The sequence below is a fragment of the Artemia franciscana genome, chromosome 21 (genome assembly GCF_032884065.1).
Source record: "Artemia franciscana chromosome 21, ASM3288406v1, whole genome shotgun sequence".
NCBI lineage: Eukaryota > Metazoa > Arthropoda > Branchiopoda > Anostraca > Artemiidae > Artemia > Artemia franciscana.
The window spans coordinates 15,945,285-15,967,736 of record NC_088883.1 but is presented as its reverse complement, the minus strand read 5'-3'; the positions used below and the strand labels follow the sequence as shown (position 1 = coordinate 15,967,736).

At 35.5% G+C, this 22,452-nt stretch overlaps 1 protein-coding gene across 1 annotated transcript in view; it reads left to right on the top strand.

Moving 5' to 3' along the window:
- Positions 1-9,806: 9,806 nt before the first annotated feature.
- Positions 9,807-22,452, top strand: part of LOC136040663 (multiple epidermal growth factor-like domains protein 8) — a gene marked incomplete in the record, with an annotated part of 168,217 nt that continues 155,571 nt past the window's right edge. Inside the window, 1 exon segment of the mRNA XM_065724950.1 lies at positions 9,807-9,883.

The following is a 22,452-nucleotide window of genomic DNA, read 5'->3' as shown; positions in this document are numbered from 1 at the left end:
TGAGATATATTGAATTCTACTAGACATTATTTGAGCGACCTTGCAAATGAATGCTAAAAATAGAGTTTCTGAAAGTATCTAAAGTCCAAATCACTTCCTAGAATATTCGGATTAAAAAGAGAAATTTACACCATAATGTACTTGAATAAGAAGATTTATTTTCATTTTCTTTGAACTTGAATATAGCGTAATTCTTGTTGTAATTTATTAGAAAAATTGAATTTAGTTCCAATTAGAATATTCAAATGTTTGTTATTCACATAATTTTGTATCTCCACTACCACTTAAGGCTACTGTAAGAAAGGAAGATTACAGAGAAATTCCTTACCTAACCGCTTTCTGAGATAGGATGAAGTCACTCAACTAGAATTTTACCAAGCATAGAATTAACAAATTGAAATTTGTATCTTGTCCATTTTTATAGCCTAGATCTTTACCCTATATATTTGTACATTAGGGGCAGGGTAGGTGGTAAGCCTACCACTTTCCAAGATAGTAAGAAGCAGTAGTTCTATAATATAACATTTCATTGATTTTGTGTTATGTTTCAATCTTTGTATATTCATTGAGTTATACGTGGGCCCATCAGGGAGAGGGGGTAAGTTGGTCAGGTTTATTTCAGAAGCTTCTCAGCTGTTTAAATTTTCGTAGCAGCATTAAAACAGTAAAAATTGGTTTCTAAACTTTATGTTGCCACTGCTCCCTCAAAAATATTTGATCATATGGTGCCTCCCTTCCATTTTATAAAAAATGTCGACACAATAATTTTTAGTACTACAAAATTTATCAAGGTAATCTATTACAAACAAAGAAACGAATAACAATTTCAAATTATTGTCTTTTAATGATATAATAGTAATAATAATAATTTATTTTTGACCCGCTACAAAAAATCAAAGCGGACTATCAATAAAAGAAACAAAACAGACACTACACAAAACAGAAAAAACAAGAAGCTAAAGCAAACGAGTAAGGCCTCTGTGGGCTGGCAGATACTTATAACTAGACTGGGGTATTTTGCCAGCAAGCTCCGTGAGCTTCGACTCAATATCTGGGAAACTATAAACATATATGAGGCTCCTATTCCTATACCATGGAGGCAGATATGATAGAAAACCGGAAATAATAAGAACCAATTGAACTGATATCCTTTGCATGAAAAATAGGGTAAATACCAGAAAGAAACAAAACCGAATGATCTGTAAAAACGGAGTGTAATTTAGCAAGAGACTTTCTACTGTATCCACCTCGGTTAGCAACAATTTTAGAGTAACTTAATTGGATTTTCTTCTTGAAATCAGCAACAGCGAGAGTCTGTAAGGATTTTAGTGTTTTACTAACATTAATTCCCAGCCACCGAAATGAAGAAACCAACGGGATAGAAAAAGGTCCACAGATTAGAGGAGTAGTGATATTACTATTAAATAAAAGATATTCACACTTTGAAAGATTAAGAGAAAGTCCAATCGCATGAAGTTTAGATGCTACTGTTGAAACAGACAAAGAGAGCCCTATTTTAGTCCTACTGATCAAAAGAATATCATCCGCATAGGCAAGATAAGAAATATTTACAGAATTAAGGATGCAAGTAGGTGGGATAGAGGAAAGGACAGATGATATACAAAGTTTGAAAATAGAGGGGGAGAGGACAGCACCTTGCCCGACCCTACGTCGCACTCAAATTTTACTATCTGAAACCCTCGTATCCGTTTTAATCTGCAAAAAAGAATTTGAATACCAATATCTAAAAAGAAAAATTATCGATATGTTGATACCGTGACTAAAAAGGGAAAAGATAGCTTGGGAATGCGTAACAGTGTCAAAGGCTTTGGAGAGATCCAAAGCACATAAATGTAACTCGAATCCCTTTTTAGTAGCCTCAGTAAGAACATTAGCCAAAACTCGATGAGCCTGCTGGTAACCTACCCCAGCTGAAAACCCAATCTAATTTTCACCAAAATATGCCAAAGAATTAACTGATGGGAGGAGAAGATACTCAAAAATTTTGCTTATATTGTAGGAAACCGTTATTGGCCTGTACGATGCACACTCAGTCGGAATCTTTCCTCTTGTCAGGATCGAAGTAACTGTTCCGCACAAAAACTTTCAGGCACAAATGAGGTGCATACGCACATTTGAAACAGAAGTTGTAAATGTTGGACTAGAGCTGGACAATCAACATTTAGGTGATCGGCACTTATACCATCACAATCAAAAGAGCTAGACTTAAGCTTCTTTATAGCTTGTGCCACCGAAACTAAATTAACTGGGAGGATCTGGTTCTGGCGGAGTGATATGGGAAGCGCAGAAATAAGAAACCTCATAAAAGTAGCATGAGCAAAATGGTTTATAGTGTTGAAAATCTGGTCGTAATATTTGCACCAAGAAGCAGGACTAATTGGGCTACTTGTTGACGAAGAGTCATCGACTTTATTTGAATTTACCACATTTTTCCAATCTAAATTACTTGACGGGAAATTGCAAATTTTAGATTTTGCAGACCGTAAATACTTTTTATACTCTAATTTAGTTTTCTGTTTAAGCTGAAATACTACACCGCTACGTGGTCGTTCGCAAGAAACCCAAAAACGTAGCCAAAATTTGGCTTTATTTGTTGGCTTTATTAATTAGCACTAAGTCTGTCAAATGTCAGTTTAAAGGATGAGTAAGCTACACGAAGCTCATCTTCTATAACCAAACGAGTAAAATATTTCAATTCCGTTTCAGCTGATGCAGAAAATCCTGTTTCGTACAAATAAGATTTTGTGAACGGCAGCAATACTTTTAAAGTTTTATTTGACAAAATATCATATTCACTTGACATATTTGTGTGCTCATTTTGATTTTGTTCGGTAAAAATTGCTATTTTCATTTTATCTTCATAGATCCTCTGAATCACTTTGGCACGACAAAGCCATCGTTCTTCAATCAAACAGCTCGTGGTAACGAACTGTAGTAAGGAGCGACCCGGCTCAATAGTAACCGAAACTCTAAAAAACGGAATTTCGATACCATTATATACATCAAATGAATCAGATTCTTACGCTGATTTTAAACATATAATTTCACAAATTTAGCCTTACCTATCAAATGTTACAAGCCTGAGAAACTTTGCCTTATTTTCGAAAAATGGCGGAAACACTCCTTAAAAGTTATAGAATCTTAATGAAAATCCTACCGTCAGATTCAGCTTATCAGAGAATCCTACTATAGGAGTTTAAAGCTCTCAAGTGCAAAAACACGGAATTTTTTTTTGCCAGAAGAAAGATCATGGATACGTGTTTATTTGTTGTTGTTTTTTTTCCAGGGGTTATCGTATCCATCCAGTGGCTCTTGAATGTCGTGAGAGGGTTCATTCTAGCGGAAATTAAAAGTTCTAGTGCCCTTTTAAAGCGACAAAAAAAAAATTTGAGGGCAACTAGGCCCCCTCCCATGCTCATTTTTTCCTCAAAGTCATTGGATCAAAATTTCAAGATAGCTATTTTGTTCAGCATAGTCAAAAAATTGAAAAATTGAAAGCCCTTCCCGGGGGAAGGGCTGCAAGTTATGAACTTTGCCCATTATTGGTTATTGGGAAGTATACAGACTTTTTCAGGAGGGATTTCTTCCGGTGGTGGGGAGGGGGTTATGTGAGAGGAATTTCCACGGAGGAATTAATCATGGGGGAAGAGAATTTCCATGAAGGGGCGCTGGATTCTCTTGAATTATTTAAAAAACATTGAGAAATGAAATAAAAAAACAAATAAGTTTTCCAACTGATAGTAAGAAGTAACATTAAAACTTAAAACGAAGAGAAATTAATTATGTATATGAGGGGGTTCGGCTCCATTTCAATACTTCGCTCTTTACGGTAAAGTATTTTTATTAATTTCAAGAGAGCGGTTTTTTGTAATTAAACGGCCTTTGTGATTCAGGGGTCATTCTTAAAGAATTGGAACAAAATTCGAACTTTAGTGTAAAGAGCTAGATATCGAAGAGGGGGCAAACCCCCCCACATACAAATATAGAAGTTTATTGCGTAGGTTGATTTGTAAGTTACGTATATTTATTACTAATAAAAAACGTTTTAAAATAAAATTAACATACTTTTTGACACCTCCTCGCCCCTTTTTCTCAAAATCGTCCGATCAAAAGTTTGAGAAAGCTATTTAGTAAAAAAAGTAAAATTAATTTTCAAATTTCGTTTTAATTATTCATGTACGGTGAGCTAAAACCAAAACCTACATTAATTTAAAGACATTCAGAAATTAAATAAAAAAAAACAAGTTTTTTCAACTGAAAGTAAGGAGCAACGTTAAAACTTAGAACGAAAAATTTTTTTTACGTATATGAGGGGTTTCGTCCCCTCCTCAATACCTCGCTCTTTACGCTAAAGTACTTTTAGTAATTTCAAAAGAGCTATTTATTGTAAATAAACGGCCTTTGTGATTCAGGGTCATTCTTGAAGAATTGGAACACGATAAAATTTTGTGTAGAGAGCGAGGTATTGCCCAGGGGGAGAACCCCTCTCATATACATAATACGAATATACGAATATAGAAGCTCGTTACCCAAGTTTATTTTGTAAGTTACATATATTTACTACTAATAACAACGTTCTTAAGTAAAATAAAAAGTTCTAGTGGCCTTTTTAAGTGACCAGAAGAATTTGAGGGTAACTAGGCCGCCTCCCCCGCCCCCTTTTCCTAAAACTGTCCGATCAAAATTTGAGAAAGCCATTTAACCAAAAAAAGTAAAATTAATATGCAAATTTCGTTTAATTATTCATGTACGTTGAGCCAAAATCAAAACCTGCATTAATTCAAAAACGTTCAGAAGTTAAATAAAAAAAAAAATTTTTTAAATAAAAGTAAGGAGCGACATTAAAACTTAAAACGAACAGAAATTATTTCGCATGTGAAACGGCCCCGCTCTTTCCGCTGAAGTTTGACTCTTGGCCACAACTCTACTTTTTAAAACAATAAAAACTTTAGCGTAAAGAGCGGAGCGTTAAGGATTGGACAGCCTTTTTCATTTACGGAATAATTTCTGTTCGTTTTGAGTTTTAATGTCACTCCTTACTTTTAGTTAAAAAAAACTTGTTTTTTATTTATTTAATATAGTTCACAATTGAGTCTTGTATGTAGCTTTCATACCGTCACACAGCTTTTTAAATAATTCAACTTGTAACAGACTGTTTTTATGTTGTTTATAAATTTTGTGATTTTTTTAAAAACGTCTCTAAGTTCCTCACTCATATTTTTAAATAGTTCTCGGTAACGAACTGTAAGTAAGGAGCGATGTGGCTCAATAGTAACCAAAACTCTAAAAAACTGACTATTGATAACCATAGATACATCAAAAGAATCGAATTTTGATGTTTATTCAAAATGTGTAAAATCCATCAAATTTAATCTTACTCGTTAAAAGTTACAGCCTGAGATAATTTATCCAATTTTTGAAACAGAGGGGAAACACCTCCAAAATATCAAGTCATCTTAATGAAAATGACACCGTCAGATACAACATACTAGAGAACTACTGTAAAGGTTTCAAGTTCCCATGCATAATGTGTAATTATGCATTTTTTTTCCCGGAAGAAAGATCAAGAATACGTGTTTATTTGTTGTCCGCTTTCTATAGGGGTAATCGTAGCGAACCAGATACTGCAGAAGTTCGGGAGAGGGCTCATTTGATCGGAAATCAGAAGTTCTAGTGTCGTTTTTAAGTGACTAAAAATAGTGGAAGGTAGCTAGCCCTCCTCCCACGCTTATTTTCTCAAAGTTGCCTGATAAAAATTTTGAGCGAACCGTTTTTTCCAGCATAATCAAAAAAGCCAATAACCATGTCTTTGGTGCCTTGACCCCACATAGTCCCCGGGGCAAGGGCTGCGAGCTATGAACTTTGTCCGTTGTTTATAGGATTGGATATTTGGGAGTATGCAGACATTTTTCAGTAGGGATTTTATGGCGGAGAGAGGGGGAGGGGTATGTGGGAAGATCTTTCCATGGAGGTATTTTTCGCGGGGGAAGGGAATTTTCCATGGAGGGGGAGCCTGATTTCCCGACATTATTTGAAAAAACAATCATAAATTAAATGAAAAAGACAAGTTTTTTTTTCCAACTGAAAATAAGGAGTTACATTAAGCCTTAAAACGATCAGAAATTATTACGTACATGAGGGGGTTGCTTTCTCGTCAATACCTCGCTCTTTACGCTAAAGTTTTTTGGACCTTTTAGAAGAGCTTATTCTTTGAATCAAACGGTCTTTGTGATTCAGGTTTAAATAACTCAAACAAAAAATCAAACTTTGGCGTAAAGAGCGAGGTGTTGAGGAAAGGACGCCCCCCCGCTCTTGTACGTAATAATTTATGTTTGTTTTAAGTGTTAATGCTGCTCATTACTTTCAGTGGAAAAAACTTGTTTTTATATTTAATCTTATGTAAGAGTTGCTTTTTAGATCAGTCAGTGAGTTCAGAGAACATCAGATGTTTTCACTTTAATTAGTGCCTGCGAGCTATGAACTTTGCCCATTGTTTATAGGATTGGATGTTTGGGAGTATACAGACATTTTTCAGTAGGGATTTTATGGCGGAGAGAGGGGGATGGGTACGTGGGAAGATCTTTCCATGGAGGTATTTTTCGCGGGGGAAGGAATTTTCCATGGAGGGGGAGCCTGATTTCCCAGCATTATTTAAAAAAACAATCATAAATTAAATGAAAAAGACAAGTTTTTTTCCAACTGAAAATAAGGAGCTACATTAAGTCTTAAAACGATCAGAAATTGTTACGTACATGAGGGGGTTGCTTTCTCGTCAATACCTCGCTCTTTACACTAAAGGTTTTTAGACCTTTTAGAAGAGCTTATTCTTTTAATCAAACGGTCTTTGTGATTCAGGTTTAAATAACTCGAACAAAAAATCAAACTTTAGCGTAAAGAGCAAGGTATTGAGGAAAGGACGCCCCCCCGCTCTTGTACGTAATAATTTATGTTTGTTTTAAGTGTTAATGCTGCTCATTACTTTCAGTGGAAAAAAATTGTTTTTATATTTAATCTTATGTAAGAGTTGCTTTTTAGATCAGTCAGTGAGTTCAGAGAACATCAGATGTTTTTATTTTAATTAGTGCTAGAAGATGAGTTTTTGTGTCCTGACATTGACTTAGCACTGTATGTATTATTCCACAATATGCCTTTCTTATCAAGAAAAAAAATGTCAATTATATTAAAATTGCACTGGATGTCACTGTAAGGAATGAGTTTGCAAAAAAGGGCGTATTTTATAAACTAATTGATCCCCAAGATGGTCTCCAGCAGTATCTAAAAAATCCCGCCAATTTTACCTCAAAAGGGTGACCTAGCTTCTGTTCAGCCCGAGCCGGTAAACCCCGTCACTATCATGCTGCCTGACTGCGTAGTCTTAATTTCATTTGATATTTTTTCAATCCTATCTAATATTCGCGCCTCACCATATGTTAGTCCCTGGTTCTTTAGGGAGGCGTGCCTCCCAGTTTGTAAAACGCTGGTCTAGCCCGACTCTCAAAATTCTCCGCTCCGACCCCGGCATATATACGTACTATGCCGGGGAACGACCTCTATTGCTAAGGAAGGATATAAGATGCTTTGCCTCCGTTCCTCATCCGTGGAGTTCACTGGCCCTTGGAGTATGTCGTCAACGGTTTTGTTGGTCTAATTACGCCGCAAGGCTTTCCTTTTACTTGGTTTCAAAACCAAACCATAAGTAAATTTCCGTTGATTGGCAAATTGAAGTATTGTAGCAATCCTTTGTCGGCTTCACAAACATAACTGTTGCAGGAGTAACCCCTTTGTCAGTAACCCGAGGAAGGGATTTAAATATATTGTAGTGGCTTTGCAGCCAGTTAAACCTTAAATTTATATGTGCAGGGTAACATTGAGGTAAATGCAAGGTAAATGAGTCAGAAACAATAAAATGTACATAAATTAGCGCCCCCTGTGTAGCCCTTTAGTCATTTCTTCGCCTGTGATTCCAAGTTGATTCAGTCCCCCGTTTTGCATACAAATCCAGTGGACATTGTTCGTCAGGAGTTAACCCAAAATTAATGCGATCATCCACCCCTTAGTTTCGTGACTCTCTACCTTGGTTATGCCCTAGGATAGAATGGATGGATAGATGATAGACTTATCTATCAATGGCTTATATTCATAAGCCATCGGCTTATATTCAATTGAATATTCAATGATATTCAATGACTTATATTCAATTGAATTTAAATCAAGTTGCTTGCATTAAGTCATGGCTAATTGGAGGACGAGCCAAGCCGATAGGCTGAGTGAGAGGCGAAACGAGCATAAGCCTTTTTTAGGATTGTATTCAGGAACTGAAAATTTTGATCATTTTCTCTGCCAATTGCGCAGCTTTTGAAACACTTTAGATAAATTCATAGGTCCGTTTTTTTTTTTTTTTTTTTTTTTTTTTAATTCATTCATTGGATGATTCAATGTCTACAATCCTAGCATTTTAGGTAGGTCCCGTCGCCCCACTGACGCATGCATCGAACAACGACGCTGATAAGAGACCAGTCGACCGTTGCCGGCAGAAGTGGCGGCTATCCACTGACTTTGAATTAATTTGAGCCAATTCTTTATAGTGTCAACTGTAATGTTGGAGCTTTTCTTTTTTTCATGTGGTTAAGGATTTCGATTTTCCCGCTTAGAAATCAAGTGTTGTTTTCAAAATGAAGAAAAGAAGTGCACACACAAATAGTTTGCAGGAATTCCTTGTGCTTTTTCTTTTTATTTCAACATTTGATTGAGCACATGTGATATTGTCTTGTCACTATTTGCAAAGAATTTGACATTTCTTTGTATTTTGAAGAATAGGTTAGCTTTATACAGAAAAAGTGATGCTTATCTTGTCATTACTTCTCTCATTGTTAAGTTTGATCTCTTAGTTAATTGATCTCATGAATACATTAGTGTCTGGATGAAATAACGCTGTGGTTGTGAATTTTTGCGAGAGCAGCGTTACCAAGCGCGTTGGCGAAAGCCAGGTGAAAAGTACGTGAGGCACGTTCCAAGCCAAGCGTGTTTCATTCGCTTTTTGATATCAGTCTGTGGGAAATGGTGGACAAAAGTTTGCAGAAGATCTGATATGCTACTGAAGGGAAAGAGGGGGCGAGGGTAATTAAGCCGTTTCGGCAGCGACAGACATCGTATCTGTGGTCTGCTGGCGCAAATCCTTTAAGCCCTGTCTTTATTATGGCGTTTTCCGGCCGAGACGGCTGGGGTGGCTCATAGTGAAGACCAGTTTTATCGCCGTTTTCGTTTTCTCGCCGTACAGAGTAGAAATTTTGGCTGAAAACGTAAAAACTAAACAACACATTTTGTCATTCATCTTAGTTGTACTCAAACTTTTCTTTATGTTCCTGTAACACCGCAAACGCAGCACAAATGATTCAGAATCTTCCTTTCGAATTTTTTGCAAAAAATGTCCAAAAAGTGGCAAAGCTGGCTCTGGTGCCGAGAAACGCCATAATAAAAAAGGGCTTTACCGAGTTTTCGGAAGAAAAATAACAACGAAGGTTCGAGAGAATCCGAAATATTGTACTGAATTCTTTTTCTTCTTCGCGTATTAGGCGATCTGAGATTTTACATGGGATTTTACTCATTTGAAGAACCGCTTTGCTTTTAGTTGAAAAAGAAGAACGTAAATCTGGCCCTGGAGTTGCGAGAAAACCATTTAAAGCCTTTTTTATCAACTTTTAAAGTATTGGCTAATTTTCTAGGATTCTGCTGAATTTGACCCTTTAGTCCCGAAAAGTCGGCAACCCTGATTAGCTACCTATGGCTTTCAAGAAGAACTGATTGATAATATGGCAAGAAATTGAAATTATAAAAATAAGGGAAACTATATCACATATTGAAGGTAGAAATAAAGGGAAATATTTAGTTGTTATTGTTTTTAATAAAGGATTCTATGGGTATATTAATTGCAAGAAACCTAAGGGTAAAATTTTAGTTAATTGACTTCCTGCCTTCTTCAAAAGGATTTAGGTTAGGAAAATAAAACTTTCAGGGATAGGTCTACAGGCTAAATTATGTCCCAGGATGATATTTTAAAGTTACCATATCCACTCCTTCTCCCTCTAGAGGGCCCTGACATTTGCCTACATGACAGGTCTATACCTAGTGAAATTTTGACAAAACAACATTTTACCTTGAATTTCAGTTACCAGTTGCTTCTTCTCTGCCTTTAGTTCTAAAAATACAATTCCTGTTATTTGAGTAGAATTTTGAGCCATAGCCTATCAATGTTTTTTTTTTTTCAAAATTTAGGAAATGTATTTGCATAGTCTATCTTTAAACCTTATAAATTGGAATTGAGCAAAGTTATGAAGCTGAAAACAATTTTGTTATACTTCAATTAAGCAGAAGATCTATTTTGCAAGGTATCACTTCGATAACACACATATTTTTAAAGGTCAGGGCCCTCTAGAGGGAAAAGGAGTAGAGGTAGTTGCTTCAAAATACCTTTTATGGGACATACTTTAGTTGGTAGATTCATCCCTGAAAGTTTTATTTTCCTAACCTAAACCCTTTCTGAGATAGCAAGAATTCAATTAACTAGAATTTTACCAAACCTGAGAAAGTGGAACATAGGCTAAAAAAGATTTTTCAAAATAGGCTAATTAGACCAGCTGGGAAAAGGAAATCTTCACTTTTTTGATTATGAAGAGTGTATTCAATTATTTTTTAAAGCTGATTAGCTTAAACTACATAAATAATGGCCTCATAAGGGATTAGGCTAGGCCACAACAAACCTTAGTGCATGAGAAGGTGTTTCCTAGCTCTACTGTCACCCCTGTCCTACTTGTAAGAATTTAATGGTCCTTAGACATAGTTTGTAAAAGTTTTAGGGTAAAATTCCAGACAAGCTACATTCAGCTATATTAGAAATGGGTTAAGTTTGGAAAATGAAACTTTCAGTAATGAAGCAAGTGCCAAAAACATACTTTGGGAAGGTATTGTTAAGCTTCTGTGTCAACCCTACTCTAGTGGGTGTAACTTTATTAAAATTCTAGGGGGGGGGGGGCAAAGTTGGATCCATTTTCCCAAATTGAGTGAAAATAGTTATAAAAACTAAAAAAAATAAACCATTTGGTACCATAAAGGTATTCACTTCATAGCAGGCCCACTTTATAAAGGTAAATTATAGTATAATAAAAGTAAATATTGCTAAAAAACTGATATGTTTCTGTTGATGCTTGAATTGTGCAGGATTATGTTAGTTTTGACAAGATTTTGGAAGAAACCAAATTTCAGGTGGAGGAAAACTAAGGTTTGTGTGAGGTTTTGTAAACTGAGTAGCAGTTGCCCCTCTTGCCCCATAGCAAATTATGCCCCTGCCTTTTCTGTTTTCTAAGCCTTAGAAATTTGCCTACTTAACAGGTCTATACCTATTTAAAGTTCAGACAAAACAACACTATACTTTAATTTTCAGTGGTAAAATTCTAGTTCAGCTGCTTTTTGCTATCTTAGAAAGGGGTTAGGATAAAAGTGAAAATTTTAGTAATGAATGCAGGGTCAGAAACATGCTCTAGGAAGATATTGTCAAGGTTCTATGTTAAGCCTCTTCTACTAATGCTTTCAAGTTTGCCTACTTGACAGGTCTATACCTTTTGAGATTTTTGAATAACAACATTTTAAATTAACTTTCACCAATGAATTTGTTTTCTCTGGTATTAGTTCTGAAAATACAATTCATGTTTTTTGAGTAGAGTTTTAAGCCTTATCCATGTGTTTCTTCTTTGTTCAGGAAATATATTTACAGATTTTAAAACCTCATAAAATGGAATTGTGTAAAGTTATGGAGCTGAAAACACTTTTTTTGTACTTCATTTGTGTAGAAGATCTATTTTGCAAGGTTCCATTTTTTATAACCAAAAGATGTTCAAAGGTGAGTTCCCTCTAGAGAGAGAAGGAGTTAGGGTAGGTACTTCAAGATACCTTCTCAGAGCTCACTTTATTCAGTAGATCCATTTCAAAAAGTTTCATGTTCCTAATCTAACCTCTTTCCAAATAGCAAAAAGTAGCTTGTCTAGAATTTTATTTTTTCTGACAATACATCCTTTCCCCCCTCATTGTCCCCAATATAGCCCTATGATAAATAAAATACTAAAATAATAATAATAACATTTATTCAGCCACCATCTACAAAAAATTGACTATAGTGGAGCACTACAAAAAGAAAAGAAAAAGAAACCCAGCTTCTAAAAAGATAAAGATACAACACTCATTGTAATTCAAAACACTCAAATAAATACAGGTGAGAAACATTGTCTATCTAATGTAACTTTTAGCACTTAATTATTTCAAATGCTAGACCATTGTTTAGATGGCTCTTGAAGACCATATTTTTCAAGGCATGAATTCCTATAATGCTTGGGTATATACAGTAAAAATTTTGCATGTTTATAATACAGTTATTGATGTTTTCAGTGTCTCTCAATGACAGCATTTGGGATGCACTGGCAAGGTAGGTTATGTGCAGTAAGCACAATGAATAATAAATTGATGCAAGACATTTCCTGGACTAGAAGATAATTTCTTAAGCCAGTTGGCTTGCCATAACATAAAGAAAGAAAATGATCAAAAATGGGGTTTTTAAAGGCAAAAAAAAGGACTGACAAAAACACAGATTTTAGATTAGATTAAATTTATTTCAAAAAACATGTATACAAAACATTTTGCTGCACCTGCTAAGAAAGGAAGCAAAATGACTCAAATTTCTTATTTCAATTGGAATAATATCCCACACAGAGGGGGCAAAATTTCTAATCATAAAAGAAGCTCTAGCCGTATTTCTAAATGGGTGTACCAGATTTGATGCCCCTCGTGTATCAAGGCTATGAAGATCACAATTAATGGAGAAAAAATTTTTGAAAGAAGAGGGAAGTATATTATTAATAAATTTATATGTGAAAATACTAACTTGGTAGTCTCTTGTTTTTGAAATATCAAAAAGTTGATTCTTAGTATAAAGTTCATTAATATTATGAGTAAATAAAGTTTTAGGTGATAAAAGTTTAGCGGCTTTATTTTGGATTTTTTTATAACATGATACAAAATTACTAGCCCATAAAGAGCAACCATTGCAAATATATGGGTAAAAAATAGCAAAATAAAGTAACTGAAGAATTTTATAGGATACTAGGTTTTTAACTTGGTGAAGCACACCCAGAGATCTGGACAACTTTGAAGCTTTAATATTTGAATGTGTTTTCCATGATAGATTTTCATCAATCATAAAACCTAAATACTTTGTTACCTTTACTCTTTTTATTTGATTTCCGTTTATTATTAATTCTAAATTAGTTTCAATACTAGATATCCAAGAAACTAGAATGTAGTTAGTTTTATTATAATTTAATGTCAAAAGATTGAAATCTGCCCACTCAATAAACTCAGTCATTGCCTTTATCATTTTATCAAAAAGTAGATCAACTGATGGAGCAGCTACAAGTAAAAGAGTATCGTCTGCAAAAAGGATTATACCAGCCTCTGACAAATAATACTTAATCCAATCTATAAATATTAAAAATAAAAGAGGACCTAGTATAGAGCCCTGGGGTACTCTGCAAGTTATCCTACTAGCTTCAGAAGTAAAACACCCATTCACCACAACCTGCTTTCAGTCACTTAAATAAGATTCGAACCAAGACAAACTCTTTCCAGTAACACTGATTTTTTCCAGCTCAAGTAATAACTGTTTATGGTCAATCATGTCAAAAGCCTTTTTCAAATCCAGGAATAAAGCAGCTGGAATCAGACCTGCTTCAAACGACGTATTTACCCAGTCAACAAGTTTAATGGTTGCCATTTCTGTGGACATTTTTTTTCTAAAACCAAATTGAGTATTTATAAGAATTGTATTATTTTCAACATGATCAGTTAGCCTGGATCCTATCACCTTTTCATATATTTTTGAAAAAAAGGGAGGATAGAAATGGGTCTATTGTTTGAAGGGTCGTCTCTCTTACCTCCTTTGTGCAATGGTATTATTTTAGCCACCTTCAAAACTTCTGGGAAAATTCCTTTTTCCATAGACTTTTTAATCAAATTACATACAACTGGTGTTATAACTGATTTAACTGATTTAGCAATCTTAAGAGAAATCCCCGTCTACGCCACTTGAGTTTGATTGGATTCTACTGATAATTGTACTCACTTCACTTATGCTACAAGCATTAAAAACCAGCTGATTTTCTACTGAACTATTTTGGAAGGCTGCTTAATTCTTTTCCGATCATCGTCACAAAGTTTCGCTCCCTCACTAGAAAAATAATCACATAAATAATTCGCAACATCATTTGGGGCAGTCAAATTCCCCCTCTCTGTTTGTAATTTATTAATAACTTCTATTTTACCCTTTTGACCCAGGAGTGAATTTACTGTTTTCCATGTTTTTTTCATATCACATTTATGCTTCATAAATTCATTTTGTAAATACATTTTTTCAGCTTTCCGTTTTAATCCGTTTAAAGTATTCTGGTAATTTTTAAACTGCTGAAAATTAATGACAGATGGTTCACCTAGGTATATTTTATACAATTCATTTTTCCGACTTATAGAATTTAGAATGCCCTGTATAATCCATGGTTTCTTTGGAAATTTTGTACTACTTCTTTTAAGTCTTCTTAGAGGACACGTATCATTCAATATCTTTGTAAATATTGCAACAAAAATATCATACGCAACCGATGGGTTATCTTCTTCAAAAACTGGAGTAAAATCTGCATCATCCATTTCTCTCTCAAATTTTTTTAAATTATCTTTTCTTAAATCACGAAAATATGTTTTATTTATTTGACCACTCTTATTTATAATCCTGTAAGATTTTTTTTATTTTACTAAGAAGAAAAAGATGGCCATCCGTGAGTAGAACATCAGCATACGAACTTTCAAGCTGCTTTCCATCTACAAATATATTATCATTAAGAGTCGCAGACTTATCAGTTACTCTTGTAGGAATAGTTACCAGGGGGTACTTGAATGATGAAATCATAGAGTTAAGAAAATCTAGGCGGCTTGTACCTTTAAGGAGGTCAATATTGAAATCCCCCATTACTACTTTATATTTATGATCATTACTAAATTTCTCCATTAAATGCTCCATCTCCTCAATAAAAACATCCTCATTAAATGACGGTGTCTTATAAACTAAACCAACAACTACATTTTTATCAGATTTATTTTCTATTTCAATAAAAAGAGTCTTAAATCTTCCTTCAAGCCAAAGTGAGAGATCCTCCCTTACCCAATACAAAACTCCTTCCTTTATCAACAAAGCCAGACTGCCTCGCTCCATAACCTGTCGTTCTTTTCTTTCACTAACATATCCTGGAAACTGGAAATCCCATGCTGAAAAATTATCCCTATTCAATACAAACGTCTCACACAGTCCTATTACTAACGGTGTTTCTTGCATATCACTTAATATGTTACACAGTGTAGGGTACACAGTCCTAAGGCATTGGCAATTCCAAAATAGTATCTTCTTTGACCAATCATTTCTTCAGCGACTGACTATCCGAAAAATTACTAGCTTTCATTGCTTGAGTATTATTTCCTTCACTTAAACTATCATTTGCAATAGGGGTGGATAATACTTGGTCAACAGACAGCTGATTACTTTCTAAGTCTGAAAGCCTGTCGGTCATACTATTCATGATAATACTCTAGTATGTTCAATAGTGCGAACTCTTTGATATCTTAATGACAAAACAAACAAAAAAGTTTTTGACACTAGATAAGCGAAACAAAGCAGCCAACCCCAAATAAACGAAAGAACTGAGGATGGATTCAACATGTCAGTACTGGTCACTGATCAGGTCATTCAGTGGCCTAATTTTCAAGATCGCTGAACTGTTTTCCGGTTTGGCTAGCACACGGCCACCATCAGTCCAAACATTCCGAGCTCCAAATTTGTCGCGTGCCAGATTCAGCAGTTGCTTACGTTTTGGCATTAAATACTCAGATATAAATACTTTCGATTGGGCGAGCTTCTTTTTGTTCATGAACACGCGCTTTGCACACTCAGATGAATGAAAAGTGACGAGAACGGGCGGGATAACATTTTCCGCTGATCTAACTCGAGTACGTAAGTGCTCAGTTGACTTGATGTCACTAGCAAGCACATGGATCTCCATCTTAGCATTGAATAGCTCTAGAACGCTATTGGGCAGCGTTTCTCCACCTATCTGAGACAGTCCATGGATTAGAAGAACGTTCGATCTTCTTTCCTGTTCCAAATCGTCGTTGCGGTATTCTAGAATTTCGATGCGATTTTCTAGCGCCGTTATTTGAGCTTGATACCCCTTGAGCATCTTTTCAATATTTGCAAATTTTGAACTGTAATCGAGACTTATTGCATCATAGATCTTGGTAACAATAGTGTTAATTGCTTGTTCACTGATCACGCCTTTTTCGCCTGAACATTTCTCAATCACCTGTTTGTGAATATCCTGACGAAGATTTTCTTTCAATTTGGCAATTTCACTCTGCGCGTTTACTAGGGTAGACGAGAGTGAAGATACTCTGCTTGTCTAAGCAGCACCAGCAATTCCCATTATTTCATGATACTCATCTGGAAATATGGCTAGTTCAGTAAAAGCACCTTGAACTCCTTTCGACTTTTTCTTTGAAGCTTCGGGGAAATTTTCTTCGAACGGCAAAATGAATCCCTCACTCAGTGATGCTTTTTCGTGTGATCCGTAGCAAAATACTTGATAAGATTTTCCCTTCTTCGATGCAGTTATACCAACTATTCGAACAGGCCACAAAGTGTAGCCGTAGAATTTGCCAAACGCAACGTCATTAACACTGTAAGACATCGCAAACTTGATAATGTCTAATTTCCTGAGCTTCCAACAAAATGGGAAGTGCGGGACCCAGTACACCTTTCCCCAGCAGTTTAAGTACAAAAGTACGGCCGGTACAACTACGGCTCTTCTGTACCGTTCCCGCTCTCTTCTGCAGTTGGAGAGCTCGACAAATTAATTTTTTTTTTCGCCAAAATAGGTTGATGTGGCAACACTGCTGGCTGATTAGCTGGCGTTGCCTGATTTTGATAAATTCTAAATGTCCAAACTTTTAATTAACAGATCGTTAAGGAAAAAATAATTTCAAATTACTTGTAAAGAATAAGAGTCCATAAATTTCCACTTGATTAAGCAAAATTTATTTTATTTTCCTGTTCAGCCACTAAATTCAGTGCTAAATTCAATGCTTAATTTTGAATTTCACTAAAGCAATTTCACTAAATTGTCGATAAATATCGGGTAGTCTTAATTAAATTCACACTGCTTTATCCCGACCTATATTGTATAGGTCACTGATCATGAAAATATCTATAAGAAAATCCACAGCTCCCAAGGGAATTTTCACTCAGTAGCAAAATAATCTGCTTATTCAAATTATAATCCTTTGGTCACTGAATTAATTTATCAAAATATTAGCTGTAGGTTAGGTAGCAACTATAATCCTTTTGCAATAAGTTGTATCCAAAAAAGGTCCTCACACCATGAACTCTGAATCAAGAAAGTGAATATTTCAAGAGAACAACTGCCTCTCCTCTTCAGCACAAACAAAATAATATGATCAAGGAAAAAAGAAAAATCAAGTGCAGAAAGTACAACAATGAAAAAAGCCAAAAATTAAATTAAATTTAATAAAAGACCAAAAATTAAAAGAATTAAAATCAAATGCCTAACAATAATAAAGTGAGTTATTTGCCAATTTCTGTGATTTGTACAAAATCCAAAAAAAATAAGGACTGCCATCAATGGATACTAACAAAAAACTGAGAAAAAAAAAAAAAAAAAACATTCACTCAAATAAAGGAAGCAACAATTGAATAAATTGGAGAACTAGGTCACCTGATTTCGGATTGTAACTATTACATTTCTTGTAGATAACCTTTGAGACCTAAGGGGCTGATGATGTTCATGATTATGTGATTAGGGAACTGGTTCAATATTTATTTCAGAGATTACTAAAGCATTACCTTAAACCTTAAATTACCTTAAATCACATTTGCCAGCAAGATAAGGTGTTAGATTGGCTTCTCTTTTGAGAAAACTGAAACATGACTCATTTATTCTTAAATCCCCTGAATATCTGTTCAAAGCTAGACCTAAATTTTGGTATTTATAAGTTTCAACAACTTCTCTATAGTGCTGGACAACACCTTTGTCATGTGAAATTAGGCTAGCTTGGTCAAATTAAACAGTATGGTCCAGATTATTAAATATGTGTTCTGAGAGGGCAGAGTCAAAATTTTCTGTTTTTTTTAAGGGTGTTATTAATTGAGGTAGAGTGCTGAGTTAATCTATCCATAAGTTTTTGATCAGTTCTTCTGATGTGCCAAAGACCACAAGAGCAAGGAATTGTGTAGACACCAGAGTTTTCACTGATCAGGATAGGGCCTTACCTTAATAGATTTGGGAATGATAGTTTTTCTGGGTCTGTTCCTTAGATTTTTGGAAATGTTGTCTGAAACCCCTTAATATGTGGGAGACCAAGATAAACTAAATTTTTCCTTTGATTTGCGTTTACTGTGTCACTATCTGATAATTTTTTTAATACATTTTGCAATTACAGAATTTATTAAACTAATTGGATAACCTTATTCCCAAGTAAAATATCTCTAAAGTGGTCAAGCTCTGAATACAGGAAACATAGAGAACAAACTTGCAATGCTCTGTTATCTAGAGAAGTGACCACTCCTTTTTTCAGAGCAGGAAAATGATTAGAGGAATAATTTAAGTAACATTCACTATGTGTGGGTTTTCTATAGACTCCAAATTTGAAGCAAGTACATTTTGGTGAACCAGGACATCTAAGAAGGGAAAATACCTTTCTACCTCTAATTCCTGAGTAAATTTAAGTTTTGAATTCAAGGAGTTAAGCAAGTGAAGGAAAGAGTCCAGAGATTAGACTCCAAGACTCCATGCTCCCACAAATAAAAAATATCATCTTTAAAACAATAGCTAAAAAAATGTTGGGAGCTCATTTTGTGTTTAAAACAGGAAACTGATTGAATTGAATATTCTTTTCTTATCTGGGTGTATTGGATATAGTGTCCACATTTCACATTGTCAAAATATAACAAAGCCTTCAAGAGATGGTGTTCCATGTCACAACTAAGCAGAGTTATCCTATTTTGAAGAAAAATTTCAACAGTGGTTCCAAAATTGCACTTTTGAATTATTGGTGCCTTTACCCTAGTAGTAAATTTAGTAATGATAAAAGTATTAGTAATAGCATGCACATATTGCCTTTTGGTCAGATGATTTTCCTCTTTTATCATTCTTAGAAAGTTTCAGCTTAATCAATTCTTTAGATAGGCTGTTCTGACACTGTAAATGCACATAGTGTTTTTTGATATGTTTCATATTTTCCCTCAATATTACAAATAGAGTTGTATACTAGCAGTAGTGGTTGTAGTACTAGTGGTGGTAGTTGTAGTAGTAATGGTGGCATGCAAATATTCCCTTTTTGGATCATTTCCTGAAAGTTCCTGATGAATATGCCCAGGTATTCATGAACTATTCCCTTTTGACAATCTGTATACACATAGTTTGTATTGATTTAGTTCAACATTCTCTGGAAGACTCTTCTGTATGCCTTTTTTTCTTTTTGGAAAGTAAAGTTCAAATGTGCATACCTGTCTCAATAACATATGCTATATGTAAACCATGAGCAAATTAACAGCTCTTGCCCTTAGGACACTGGGAAGGTTGACATCCCCAAAGACATAATTACTAGACCTTTCAACAATGCTGAACAAAATAGCTCTCTTAAAATTTAGATTGGATGTGTTTTTGGGAATGATAGGCTTGTGTGGGATGGGTTGTTTACCCTCCATTCATTTTTGACTCTTACAAAGAGCACTAGATCTTCCAACTTGTAATCAAATGAGCCCCATCTAATCTGTCCAATAGCTGTTTGTGTAGTCAAACCACCATATAACTGAACCCCCATGCAACTGAACCCTTGTATAACTGACCCCTTGTGCATCTGAACTACTGTGTAACTAAGCCCCTGTGCAGCTCAACCCCGTTGAATTAACCCCCATGCAAATGGACTGTTGTGCAACTGAATCTTCATGCAGCAAAACCCCTGTACTCAGTTTTTCAGTTCTGTAGTCTACAAATGTGAGGCAATATCACAGGGTAAAATACAAGTTAGAATCTTTGCATGGAAACCTTGTTGTAATTGTTTGTTTTTGAAAATAATGACATAAATGGCTGTCAAGATCATTCATAAAAAATTCTGTTTTTTGTTAAACATGCATACCTTTCTCAATATATACTATTTGTAAACCATTAATGAATTTACAGCCATTACCCTGAGGACTTCAATATATAATATTTGTAAACCATTAACGAATTTACAGCCATTACCCTGAAGACTTATACAAGTCTTTATCGACTTTGTAACGGCTTTTGACTCGGTAAAGAGAATTGCCATCTGGGATGCAATGAGGGATGATGGAGTGCCCAAAAAGATAGTCCGTTTAATTAAGGCTTATTATGTGGGAACGAGGGCATTTATAAGAGCTGACGGAGAAATCTCAAAAGAAATATCTATTGACAAAGGAGTGCGACAGGGTTGTGCCTTACTGCCTATTTTATTTAACTTCGTCATTGACCAGGTCATGAAGACTCTTGACAAATAATAAGGTGTGACAATCAGTCCAGCACTATCAATAACAGACCTCGATTACGCCGATGATGTGGATATCATGGCTGAGTCGATAATAGAAGCACAGCTCATGATAGATGACATTGCTGCTAGATCCCTTGCTACTGGACTAAAGATCAGCCAATCGAAAACAAAATTGATGTGCACCTCTGGGCTAGATGAAACTCCAATCACATTGAATGGCATCCCAATTGAGGACGTCCAGAATTTCAAATATCTAGGCTCCCTAATAAATCCCAAGGGCGAAGCTCTAAGCGAAATACAAAACCGCATCTCCACAGCCTGGGCAGCATTCATCCCGCTTCGGAAGTGCTATGGTTGCAAAACGTGGCCCCTCAGAGCTGGGGAAGCTAATAACCTGAATATCTTCCACCACAAGTGTCTTTGCTGTATTCTTGGCCTGCGTCTTTCTGACCGCGTCCCTAACGATGTCATCAGAAGAAGATGTGGTGATATACCACTTGTCTCTGATGTTGTCAAAGCAAGACGTCTACGATGGTTCGGGCATACACTGCGCCGACCAGATGACTCGTTCAGCAAACAGTGCTTGAAATGCCAACCCCTTGCGCACTGGAAGAAGAAGCCTGGAGGACAAAAAAAGACATGGTCATCAACAGTTAGTGCCGACCTCGAGCCAATGGGAGGTTTCCTGACACACGGGGACTGATGGAATAGATAATGCATCCAGTTGATCGAGCCAATCGCACTTGAAAGAGAGCAATAGAGAGATGCATGTCGACAAATTCTGGATGCCACAATGGGCCTGGACAAGTCTCGAACATGACCCAAGTACAAGTAAGTAAGTACCCTGAGGACTCTGGAGAGGCTGATATTCCAAAAGATATAATTACTAGACCTTTCAACAATGCTGGATAAAATAGCTCCCTTGAAAGTCTTGAGAAGACTGGGGGGCTGTCAGCCATACTCATGTTAATTTTTGCCTGTTTTGAGTTTGACTTGGTCATTTATTTTTGTGGTAGCTTTAAGCTTATAAAATTATTTGACTATATTTCTGCTCATTTTTAGTTTTTTGGAGCTCTTTGCTTTTCTTTGAAGAACTTTCTCCAAATGGATGTGTCTATGGGAATGATAGACTTGTGGGGGAGAGGCTGGTTGCCCTACAGTCTCTTTTGACTCTTAAAAAAGGTACTAGCTCTTCCAACTTTTAATCTAATGAGCATGCTGAATAGGGTTCTGTTAAATGAGGTTGGGCTCTAAAGGGCTCAGTTACATGGTAGTTTGGTTAAGTGGGGTTCAGTTGTACAAGGGGTAAAGTGCAGGAGGTTTCAATTGCACAGGGTTCTGTTACATCACACCTATTCATCCATTATTAGAGGAGGTGGCTCAGTGATGTTGAGATTAGTAAGTATTTATTATTTTTTAGAGTAATTTTCAGAAATTTTTGTAACAATTTTCTACTAGTAAATAATAAAGATCAAAAGTATCATTTTAATGACTCAAAAGGAAATTTCAAAGGAAGCAACTAGTACATTGGGGAAACAACTGAAAAATATTCGTAAAGTGGTATATTCAAGTTCTATCTAGCTAAGTAATGGAAACAATTGGAAATATACCAGTTTCACTCCCAGTCTAAAATAGCTGAGGCCCAACTACTAAAACATCATCATTCTTGTCTTATAAAAGGATAACAGTTGGTGAGTGCGTAACTGAACCCCTCTGTGTGTAAGAGTTGAATTGTATAGTAGTTGACTTAACCAATGGTTGAAT